Source organism: Lolium perenne, chromosome 3 (assembly GCF_019359855.2).
Source record: "Lolium perenne isolate Kyuss_39 chromosome 3, Kyuss_2.0, whole genome shotgun sequence".
Lineage (NCBI taxonomy): Eukaryota > Viridiplantae > Streptophyta > Magnoliopsida > Poales > Poaceae > Lolium > Lolium perenne.
Window position 1 is genome coordinate 295,875,213 of NC_067246.2, and position 12,687 is coordinate 295,887,899.

Consider the following 12,687-nt stretch of genomic DNA (forward strand, 5'->3'; position numbering starts at 1 on the left):
GTCGTCGCTGTCGAAGTCGCTGAGGTTCCCCGGCCAGGGGCAGAACCGTTTGGCCGACGGCTCGTCGGAGGAGGTGTCGTCCTCCTCCTCATCCTCCTCCTTCTCCTCCTCCTCCTCCTCGGGGGAGGTGAAGTCATCGCAGGAGAAGTGATCGTCATCGATCTCCTCCTCCGTTTCCCCATCGGCAAGGAAGCGGAGGTCACTTTCCCCGTCGGTCAAGGACTTGTCGTCCTCAGACCAGACGGAGAAGTCGTGGCTAGACTCCTCCCCGGCTTCAATGGCGCGGCAGGTGTTCACCGCGTGGACCTCCTCCTGGTTCGGCTCCGGCGTCGGCTCGCGGGAAGAGGAGGACTGGGTGGAAAGATCCGATGAAGCGGAGGAGGAAGAAGACATGGTGGCGCAGGAGGGCTTTTGGAGTGCTAATGCGAAGGGGATGCGGAAGTGAACTGTTCGGAGCGGTTAAATAAAAGGGGATATAGTGGAAATTCAATGCCACAGCAGTTTCCGAGGAAGTGGTGCCCAAAAGAAAAAAAAACTGCCAGGTCACGCAGAGAAGTTGAGAAGGCAAGGCATCATGATGAAGGATACTGCGACGGTTCTGCCACGACATGACCCAACGAAGAAAAGCAGAGTGATTTTGGAATTATCAATTCCAAAACCAGGGGGGCATGTGTTATCACCAGAATTTGACCGAGTCAGAGGTGGGCCGCGATCAAGATGGATTTGAAGAATATACATGGAGGAAATACGTGAATCGGCCTGTTATGCAAAGTTTGGGCTAGTTGGCCCGTGTATCTGTAATATAGTAGGATACGTGTCGTTTAGGTAGAGTTTGTCTCGTGCACGGTGGGAATTATTCCCACGTTAGAAAGTCCCCTGGACTATAAATATGTATCTAGGGTTTATGAAATAAACAACAACCAACGTTCACCACAAATCAATCTCGGCGCATCGCCAACTCCTTCGTCTCGAGGGTTTCTTCCGGTAAGCATCATGCTGCCTAGATCGCATCTTGCGATCTAGGCAGCACAAGCTTATTTTCGTTGTTCATGCGTTGCTCGTACTGAAGCCTTTTTGATGGCGAGCAACGTAGTTATCTTAGATGTGTTAGGGTTAGCATTGTTCTTCGTATCATATGCTGTCGTAGTGCAACCCTTATACATCTGGCCGCCCTTACACCTATCTTAGGTGTAGGGGCGGCACCCCGCTTGATCATTATTTAGTAGATCCGATCCGTTACGGTTGCTCCTTGTTCTTCAAGGATTAGTTTAATATCTGCAATAGTTAGGCCTTACAAAGGATTGGAGGATCCAGCGACGCGTAGGGTGTCGTTTGCTAGCCCTAGACAGGATGTTCCGAGGATCAACCTCGTGTTGGTTTTTAGGCCTTGTCTAGGACCGGCTTACGATCACCGTACGTGACCGCGAGGCCCAATCGTGAGTAGGATGATCCGATTATGCGGTGAAAACCCTAAATCGTCGTAGATCGCTTTAGCTTTATCTTGATCTGCGGGACCACCATATATTCGTGCACCTCGTACGAATCATGGGTGGATCGGCTCCTTGAGCCGATTCACATGATAACCTGAGAGCCGATCGAGGCTCGTATTTAATGTTTACGTGTATGCCATGCAGGAAACTAAGCGAGGCATCTCCATCACCTTCCTGACCAGGTATAGGTCAGGTGGCACGCCCTTGCACCAGCATCGGACGTGCGTACCAGAGGCTTTGCGGGCCGTCGCTCGGAGGGACCAGGGCCAGCCGCAGCCCTAAGTTGTTCCCGGCTCTACTGTGTTGCCTGTCGCTACTCGCCGGTGGGTTTCTGACCGCAACAGCGGGAGATATGGAGGAGAGGGGGCGGCTAGGGTTTGGGAGGGGGTGGCCGGCCACTTCAAGGGGGGCGGCCAGCTTGTGGTCTTGGGGTGGCCGGCCCCCTCCCTTGGCCCCTCATTATATAGGTGGATCCCCAAGTGTTGGTGTCCAAGTCTTCGAATAAGACCCGAACCAAAAACCTTCCATAAGAGGGGGAAACCTAACCAAGCTAGGACTCCCACCAAAGGTGGGAGTTCCACCTCCCATATGGGGGGGTGGCCGGCCCCCTAAGGGGGAGTCCACTTGGGACTCCTCCCCCACTAGGGTTGGCCGGCCATGGAGGTGGAGTCCCATGTGGACTTCACCTTCCTTGGTGGTTTCTTCCGGACTTTTCTAGAACCTTCTAGAACCTTCCATAGAACCTTCCGCGACATTTTATTTCACATAAAATGACATCCTATATATGAATCTTATTCTCCGGACCATTCCGGAACTCCTCGTGATGTCCGGGATCTCATCTGGGACTCCGAACAAATATTCGAACTCCATTCCATATTCAAGTACTACCATTTTAACATCCAACTTTAAGTGTGTCACCCTACGGTTCGTGAACTATGCGGACATGGTTGAGTACTCACTCCGACCAATAACCAATAGCGGGATCTGGAGATCCATAATGGCTCCCACATATTCAACGATGACTTTAGTGATCGAATGAACCATTCACATACAATACCAATTCCCTTTGTCTCGCGATATTTTACTTGTCCGAGGTTTGATCTTCGGTATTACTCTATACCTTGTTCAACCTCGTCTCCTGACAAGTACTCTTTACTCGTACTGTGGTATGTGGTCTCTTATGAACTCATTCATATGCTTGCAAGACATTAGACGACATTCCACCGAGAGGGCCCAGAGTATATCTATCCGTCATCGGGATGGACAAATCCCACTGTTGATCCATATGCCTCAACTCATACTTTCCGGATACTTAATCCCACCTTTATAGCCACTCATTTACGCAGTGGTGTTTGGTGTAATCAAAGTACCTTTCCGATATAAGTGATTTACATGATCTCATGGTCATAAGGACTAGGTAACTATGTATCGAAAGCTTATAGCAAATAACTTAATGACGAGATCTTATGCTACGCTTAATTGGGTGTGTCCATTATATCATTCATACAATGACATAACCTTGTTATTAATAACATCCAATGTTCATGATTATGAAACTAATCATCCATTAATCAACAAGCTAGTTTAAGAGGCACACTAGGGACTTCTTGTTTGTCTATATATCACACATGTACTAATGTTTCGGTTAATACAATTATAGCATGATATATAAACATTTATCATAAACATAAAGATATAAATAATAACCACTTTATTATTGCCTCTAGGGCATATCTCCTTCAGTCTCCCACTTGCACTAGAGTCAATAATCTAGATTACATTGTAATGTACCTAACACCCATGGCATTCTGGTGTTGGTCATGCTTAGCCCAAAATAACAATTATTGAGGCTTAAAACTAATCCCGAAGGTAGATGTAGAGGAAGTGTGCCGACAGCGATCACATCGACTTTGGATCCATTTCCAACGCGCATGGTCACTTCATCCTTTAGTAGTCTTCGTTTATTCTTTAGTTCCTTTTTCGAGTTACAAATATGAGCAACCGAACCAGTATCAAATACCCAGGTACTAGTACGAGAACCAGTAAGATAAACATCTATAACGTGTATATCAGATATACCTTCTTTCTTCTTCTTGACAAGGCCGCTCTTCAGATCCGCCAAATACTTGGAGCAATTACGCTTCCAGTGTCCCTTCTCCTTGCAGAAATAGCACTCAGCATCAGGTTTAGGGCCAGTCTTAGGTTTCACAGGAGGCGTAGCAGCTTTCTTGCCACCCTTCTTGAATTTGCCTTTAGACTTGCCCTGTTTCTTGAAACTGGTGGTTTTGTTGACCATCAACACTTGGTGCTCTTTCTTGATCTCAATCTCAGCAGCTTTAAGCATGGAGAAGAGTTTAGGTAACTCTTTATTCATGTTCTGCATATTGTAGTTCATCACAAAGTTCTTGTAACTAGGTGGCAGTGATTGAAGGATACGATTAATCCCCAGTCTGTTAGGAATAACTATTTCCAAGTCACTGAGTTTCTTTGCATGCCCGGTCATAACGAGCATGTGCTCACTAACGGAGCTACCTTCTTCCATCATGCAACTGAAGAAGTGTTTCGATGCTTCATAGCATTCCACGGCCGCATGAGTCTCAAATATAGTCTTCAACTCATTGATTAACTCATGTGGATCGTGGTGCTCAAAACGTTTTTGAAGATCGGCTTCCAGACTGCATAAGACGGCACACTGAACTTGAGAGTACCGAGTTTTCCGAGTTGCGTAAACAACTTTTACTTCATCGGTTTCAGTTTCTGCAGGAGGGTCACCTAGCGGTGCATCAAGCACATATTGCAGATTTCCGCCATTGAGGAAAATCCTCACATGACGGAACCAGTCGGTGAAGTTGCTACCGTTGCTCTTAAGCTTTTCTTTCTCTAGGAACTGGTTAAAATTGATTGGGGACGCCATATCTACAACATATTTGCAATAGTTTAGACTAATGTTTATGACAAATTGAGTTCAAATTTTAATTCAACATAATTAAAAACTAGGTGAACTCCCACTCAAAACAATATCCCTCACATTGTCTTAGTGATCACACGAACCAAATCCACCACACCAAGTCCGATCATCACGAGACAAGATGTAACTTCAATGGCGAACACTCAAAGTGTTCATCATATCAATCATATGATTCATGCTCTACCTTTCGGTATCACGTGTTCCGAGACCATGTCTGTACATGCTAGGCTCGTCAAGGCCACCTTAGTATCCGCATGTGCAAAACTGGCTTGCACCCGTTGTATGCACTTGTTTATTCTATCACACCCGATCATCACGAGATGCTTCGAAACGACAAGTCTTGGCAACGGTGCTACTAAGGATGAACACTTTATTATCTTGAGATTTTAGTGAGAGGGATCATCTTATAATGCTACCGTCGCGATCTAAGCAAAATAAGATGCATAAAAGGATTAACATCACATGCAGTTCATATGTGATATGATATGGCCCTTTTGTCTTTGCGCCTTTGATCTTCATCTCCAAAGCACGGACATGATCTCCATCATCAACGGGCATGATCTCCATCATCGTCGGCGAAGCACCAAGGTCAATGGCGCCGTCTTCATGATTGTCCTCCATGTAGCAACTATTACAACTCCTTTGAAATACTACTCAACATGAAATTTAAATACAACCATAAGGCTCCTGCCGGTTGCCACAATACAATAATGATCATCTCATACATATTCATCATCACATTATGGCCATATCACATCACCAAACCCTGCAAAAACAAGTTAGACGTTCTCTAATTTGGTTTGCATATTTTACGTGGTTTAGGGTTTTCGAGTAAGATCCAATCTACCTACGAACATGAACCACAACGGTGATAATAGTGTTGTCAATAGAAGAGTAAATTGAATCTTTACTATAGTAGGAGAGACAGACACCCGCAAAGCCACTTATGCAATACAAGTTGCATGTCGAGCGTGGAGCAAATCTCATGAACGCGGTCATGTAAAGTTAGCCCGAGCCGCTTCATCCCACTATGCCACAAAGATGCAAAGTACTCAACTAAAGATAACAAAAGCATCAACGCCCACAAACCATTGTGTTCTACTCGTGCAACCATCTATGCATAGACACGGCTCTGATACCACTGTAGGATAACGTTGCATAGAAAACAAAAATTTTCCTACCGCAAACACGAAATCCAAGCCAAGATGCAATCTAGAAGACGGTAGCAACGAGGGGATTATCGAGTCTCACCCTTGAAGAGATTCCAAAGCCTACAAGATGAGGCTCTTGTTGCTGCGGTAGATGTTCACTTGCCGCTTGCAAAAGCGCGTAGAAGATCTTGATCACGATCGGTTCCGGCGCCACGAACGGGCAGCACCTCCGTACTCGGTCACACGTTCGGTTGTTGATGAAGACGACGTCCACCTCCCCGTTCCAGCGGGCAGCGGAAGTAGTAGCTCCTCTTGAATCCGGCAGCACGACGGCGTGGTGTCGGTGGTGGTGGAGAAGTCCGGCGGAGCTTCGCTAAGCTACGCGGGAGATATGGAGGAGAGGGGGGCGGCTAGGGTTTGGGAGGGGGTGGCCGGCCACTTCAAGGGGGGGCGGCCAGCTTGTGGTCTTGGGGTGGCCGGCCCCCTCCCTTGGCCCCTCATTATATAGGTGGATCCCCAAGTGTTGGTGTCCAAGTCTTCGAATAAGACCCGAACCAAAAACATTCCATAAGAGGGGGAAACCTAGCCAAGCTAGGACTCCCACCAAAGGTGGGAGTTCCACCTCCCATATGGGGGGGTGGCCGGCCCCCTAAGGGGGAGTCCACTTGGGACTCCTCCCCCACTAGGGTTGGCCGGCCATGGAGGTGGAGTCCCATGTGGACTCCACCTTCCTTGGTGGTTTCTTCCGGACTTTTCTAGAACCTTCTAGAACCTTCCATAGAACCTTCCGCGACATTTTATTTCACATAAAATGACATCCTATATATGAATCTTATTCTCCGGACCATTCCGGAACTCCTCGTGATGTCCGGGATCTCATCCGGGACTCCGAACAAATATTCGAACTCCATTCCATATTCAAGTACTACCATTTTAACATCCAACTTTAAGTGTGTCACCCTACGGTTCGTGAACTATGCGGACATGGTGGAGTACTCACTCCGACCAATAACCAATAGCGGGATCTGGAGATCCATAATGGCTCCCACATATTCAACGATGACTTTAGTGATCGAATGAACCATTCACATACAATACCAATTCCCTTTGTCTCGCGATATTTTACTTGTCCGAGGTTTGATCTTCGGTATCACTCTATACCTTGTTCAACCTCGTCTCTGACAAGTACTCTTTACTCGCATCTTGTGGTATGTGGTCTCTTATGAACTCATTCATATGCTTGCAAGACATTAGACGACATTCCACCGAGAGGGCCCAGAGTATATCTATCCGTCATCGGGATGGACAAATCCCACTGTTGATCCATATGCCTCAACTCATACTTTCCGGATACTTAATCCCACCTTTATAGCCACCCATTTACGCAGTGGTGTTTGGTGTAATCAAAGTATCTTTCCGGTATAAGTGATTTACATGATCTCATGGTCATAAGGACTAGGTAACTATGTATCGAAAGCTTATAGCAAATAACTTAATGACGAGATCTTATGCTACGCTTAATTGGGTGTGTCCATTATATCATTCATACAATGACATAACCTTGTTATTAATAACATCCAATGTTCATGATTATGAAACTAATCATCCATTAATCAACAAGCTAGTTTAAGAGGCACACTAGGGACTTCTTGTTTGTCTATATATCACACATGTACTAATGTTTCGGTTAATACAATTATAGCATGATATATAAACATTTATCATAAACATAAAGATATAAATAATAACCACTTTATTATTGCCTCTAGGGCATATCTCCTTCAGATCCTGGATAGACGACTACCTGCAGACTGTGATCCTGCACAAAGGAAACCAGATAGCAGCAATGCAATGCTTACCTCTCTATTTGAAGGATTCAGCGCGAGCCTGGCTAAGGGGGCTGCCGAAAGGTTCCGTTAAATCATGGGACGACCTAGTAGATGCCTTTGTTGCCAATTTCCAGGCAACATACAAGAGGCCCGTTGGGATCGAAGAGTTGCGGAATTGCCGACAGAAGCAGAAGGAGTCGATGCTTTCATACATCGGGAGATTCACAAAACTCCTGAACGCTGCCGAAGACGTATCTGTCGACAGAGCAATCGACGCTTTCAGCGATGGCGTTCAGCGGGAGAGCTACATAGAAGAACTTGGGCGCAAAAAGCCAAAAACTATAACCAAGTTAATGGAAATTGCCAACAGTTGGGCTGATGGCGAGGACAATGTACGAAGGCCACGACAGCGCAGTGACGACGAAGACGATGACCAGCCGAAGCACGACTCGGGCGTCCGTAGGGATCGTCACAAAAGAAGGAAGAACCGCAACTATGATGATAACAATCTGGTGGCCGCAGGATATTCCGATCGATAGGACGATCAAGATGACCGACACGACGGTAATCGGAACAACTCTGGGAACCGTGGCAGCTATAAACCACGACAGCAGAGGACCCCTGAATTACCCTACGCTGAGCAGATCAACGCCCCCTGTTACCTGCATTCGTATGTTGATTCAAAGGACGGCAAAACGAAGTCGAGTCACCTGCTCAGGGACTGTCGTCAGTTCCTAGACATGCACAAACTCATCTAGCAGTCAGGCCAGCAACAGCTACCACCGCCACCCCCACCTCCACCGCAACATCAAGTCCAGCAGGCTCAACCTCATCAACCCAACGAGGCATTCCCACCACCACGTGGGTAGATGAGCATGATCCACAGGACAGGTGTTTCGAAAAGGGAGATGAAAAAGCTCACCCGAGAGATCAACTTAGCAGAAAGCATCATGGCAAACATCCCCGAATATGTCGAGTGGTCTTCTCAGAACATTACGTTCAGTCGAGCAGATCACCCGACGACCATACCAAAACCAGGACACGCTGCCTTGGTAGTCGAAGCACAAATCGGGGGGTTCAAGATGAGTAAAGTCTTCATGGACGGTGGAAGCGGGCTAAATCTGATATTCGTCGACACAATCAGAAATATGGGGATCACTATGAGGATGCTGGAAGAAACAGACACCTGCTTCCATGGGATCCTTCCAACCGCACCGGGCTACTCTCTTGGCAAAGTCTACCTGAATGTTATCTTCGGCAGAGCCGACAATTTCAGGAAGGAAAAGATCGAGTTTGAAGTGGTGAACTGGGAGTCACAGTATCACGCTATACTCGGGAGACCAGCGTATGCCAAGTTCATGGTTGTGCCGCATTATGCATACCTCAAGCTGAAAATGCCTGGGAACAACGGGACAAACATCACAGTCTATGGAAGCTTTTCACGCACGGACAATTGTGATCGCGACTTTCAGAGGATTGCTGCAAAGTTCGGGTCACAGCAAGAAATCGTCGACCCCTTACCCAAGCTGTCATTACGTGAAATCAAGGAGGAAAAAGATATCAGGGAAACCAAGAAGAAGCCAGCCGCTCTTGCCCTTAAAGCTTCGGCAGCGGAAGCTTCGGCAGCAGAAGCCTCGGCAGCAAAAGGTTCGGCAGTTGATGGCACAGAAGGCTTAGGAGACAGCAAGACACTGACAACCACTGCCCAAACCCCTGATGAAACCAGCAACGCTGCCGCAACCACTAACGTGGCGAAGAAGCCAGAAGAAGAGAAGAACCCCTTCCTTGCCTAAGCAATTTACTAGCCTTTATTTTCTTTTTTCCTTTATTTTAAACAGGGCCCTCCTTTTTTCGCCCTCTAGCCTCGTGCTTACCTTATTAATAAGAACTTAAGCTTCGATTCCTTGTTAAGCATTGCAGTAACTACAAACTTCTAAGCCCCATCACTATGCAAACATAGTACGAGGCAGAAGATCGCGCTTCAAAAAGCCTCTACGAGTGCTAAAAGACGTTCACCTTTCCCTCCGCTATAGATGCCTCTACGAGTGCCGTAAATAGCAAGAGTTTGGAAATACATATAAACACAACCCACGTTCGATATTTTACTTATGGAAATATCAAGGAACAACGGGCTCATCGGCAGAACCACTACACCCGAAATATTCGGGAGTGCCTGTCGAAGCATAAAACGGTTGAAAGCAAAGTTGCGCATACAGCAGGTTTAGCAAAACCTGCAACACGAGCTGATCACTCAAAAGATTTGCTAACCAACCAACATACATACATTTAAACGAGCAACTCAGATTCGCTCAAGTCAAAACTTGCCAACGGCAATAACATGGTAAAAGTACATATGCATGTATCTACCGAATGAGAAGGCATCATTACATAATCCAAATACTTGGATGAAGTAGCCAAATTATCTATTTACAAAACAAACATTAAATCCCTGAAATCACCCTTGCGGAGTTCCTCTTTCTTCAGGTACCTTTGAGCCCTCCTCGAGTCTGTCAATAATTATGTTGGCAGGCAACAATACCTTCGGATACAGTGCCTCCAAGTCTCCAGTCGTGTTGGCAATTGACAGTAAACCTGCCGAAGGATAACGGGCAAGTACAAGGGCAAGTGTAAACCTGGCCCCTGCAAAAACTTGCGCACGCACCAAGTCTCGGATCTTCTTGGCATTACCAAATTCAGACATCAAAGCAAGGAGCGTCGGGGGAACTGCGTTCAAAGGGAACATTGTCTTCCAAACCACCCTCATAGCCTTGTAGCACTTGTCAAAAAAGTGGTGGACCTGCTGAACCCGATCCTGAAATTGCGCGACAGCTGAAGCCTTCGAGTGCTCCCGCCAGAAAATCTCTTCGGCTGAGGACAGCTGGGTCAATGCATTCACACGCTCGTGAATCCGTTTGTTCTCTTCCGCACGGTTCAGAGCTATGACTGGCATAGAAATAAACAAAGGATCAGATAAGATGCTATCGACAAAAGGGCGCAGAGATCAAGGAACTCACAGTTCAAGCTCTCGGTAGCTTTATGTAGCTCAGTAAGAGCGTACCGCTCCACGTCGGCTGCAATCTCGCTCTTCTTGTTGACAATCGCAGCTAAGGCATAAGTGCTGCGCAGGTCCTTCTCCATCTGGGTGATCCGATCCTTCATCCGTTGGACCCGATCACCTTCGGGAAGAACGCCCGAAGAGTCATCAACAAATGAAGGCACCGGGAAAACCTGCAGGCAACAGCGTTAAAGGGATGATGGATATGGTCAAAATAAGCATCCAACGTAACTCCCATTGGGAGAAGTACAAGTAATTTCTATCAGGAGAAGCACAAGTGAAGATATTATGACAAAAGTGTGCTGGCAACATTACCAGCACAGTGTTCATTACAAACTTAAGTTCTCGCAACAGAAAAATGTTTCGTACTAGCCCAAGGACAAAATTGTTACAACAGTCAAGGAGCCTGAGTCTGAGTCGACAGGCTGGGGCCAGCCGATGTCTTTCCTGACGAAACTAGTTCAAGGAGCTGGCGAGCACAAGTACAGGCAGACACTGTAAAGGCGCTTAAGTCAACAAATCGCCCATCTTTTTCTTTCGGCAGCTCCTTAGTCATTTCTTCGATGTCAACCTTAAAGTCGTAACCCATCATAAGTTGGAAGGCAAGGAGGGCACCATAGGTACGCGAGGTACGTTTGAATACCTCAATAACTTCCTTGGTGTCGACTGCGAAGGCATCAATCAGCTGCCCCAGAGTCTTCTCCTGCTTGACCTTGGGGAATATCATCGAATGCATCCGCGCCAGAGCACCCTTTCCCTTATCAAGAAGCTCCCGGGTAAGCTGGTGGGTGGCGAGAACCATCGACACACCATTTGCTGGAGAATTGCTTGGAACTTTGTCCAAGGCAGTAGCAGGGATGCTGGCGGCTTCTGCAAGAGATTCAATTGGAGGAAATCATTGATGAAGAAACGGATCCATAAAAAGTAATAATCTACAAGAGATGTATGAAAAAGCTTACCAAGTAGGGCCAAGGCAGATTGACGAAGGAGTTCATCCTTTTCTGCTGCCCGAGCTTCCTCATCCTTCAGCCTCTCTTTCAGCTTGCTCAGCTCTTCTTTTAGGGAGTCGACCTCCTGGCGAGCTATGGCAGCCTTTTTGATGGCACCATCTAACTTTGAAGAGGAAGACTTAGCTTCCTACTGCAGTCAAACTTTGTCCGCCTCCAGAGAGGTAAATTGAGAGGCGAAGGCTTCTAAAAAGGATATCACACCTCGTAGATCCTTGAAGAAAGGGAATGTTTTACAAAGATCATTAGGCAAGACACATTCTAAAAAATTCCTGTTATATTCGAGAAGGACTTACAGAAGGAGGAGTTGTGGTAGCAGCAGGAGCATCTTTCCCTTTGGAAAGGGAGGAAGCAGTCGATGCTTGCGCCGCGGGAGCCGCTTTAGGAGCTGAAGCTTCGGAAGCTGCGGCGGCCGGCGAAACAGCATCAGATCTGACCCTCTTAGGCGGAAGCTCAGCGAAAGTTTCGTCACTACAAGAAGGATTTGATCGACCAAAGTTATGAGAAAAATGCGAGAAGACCAAGGAGCTGAATATAGTAAAAAGGAGGAAAACACTTACATGTCAAGAAGATCATCTTCATCGGCAAAGCCGCCGATTGATCTTTTCGTAGGCGGAGCCCTGGTCTCCTCCGCAGCTGCATTAATAAAGGCATCATGATCAGCGTCATCATCGCGCACTGATCCCTCTGTGTCGCACGTGTCATCGGTTGATGGAGGGAGATTGGTATGAGCAGTTTCAGAATCTATCGGGTCATCGTGATCGCTTGTTGGGCTTGTATGCTCGACAGTGTAAAAGTCAACAGCTTCTGAAGAGCCTCTTCCCTCGGAAATATCATTTGGCGAGTTATGCAAATCCCCGGAGGCTACGAGGGTCTGTCGAAGAAAAAATAGATGAGAACAACAGTAATTATGTCGACTAGGAAAATAGTAGCATAATAAGAATTTGAGAAGGGAAGTTACCTCTGGTGGTGGATGATCGGCATCAAAGGGAGTATACGGAGACATCAATGGGATCAAGTCTTCTTGGCTGAAGAAAGTGAGGCGACAGACTTCATCGAGCAGTTCTTTTTCCGACAGTTCGGCAGCGTTAATTCTGGTCTTATCTTTCGGACCCGAATACAACCACATTGGGCGAATTCTAGCCATAACTGGTTGGACCCGACGTTTCAGAAACACTGCCACTACC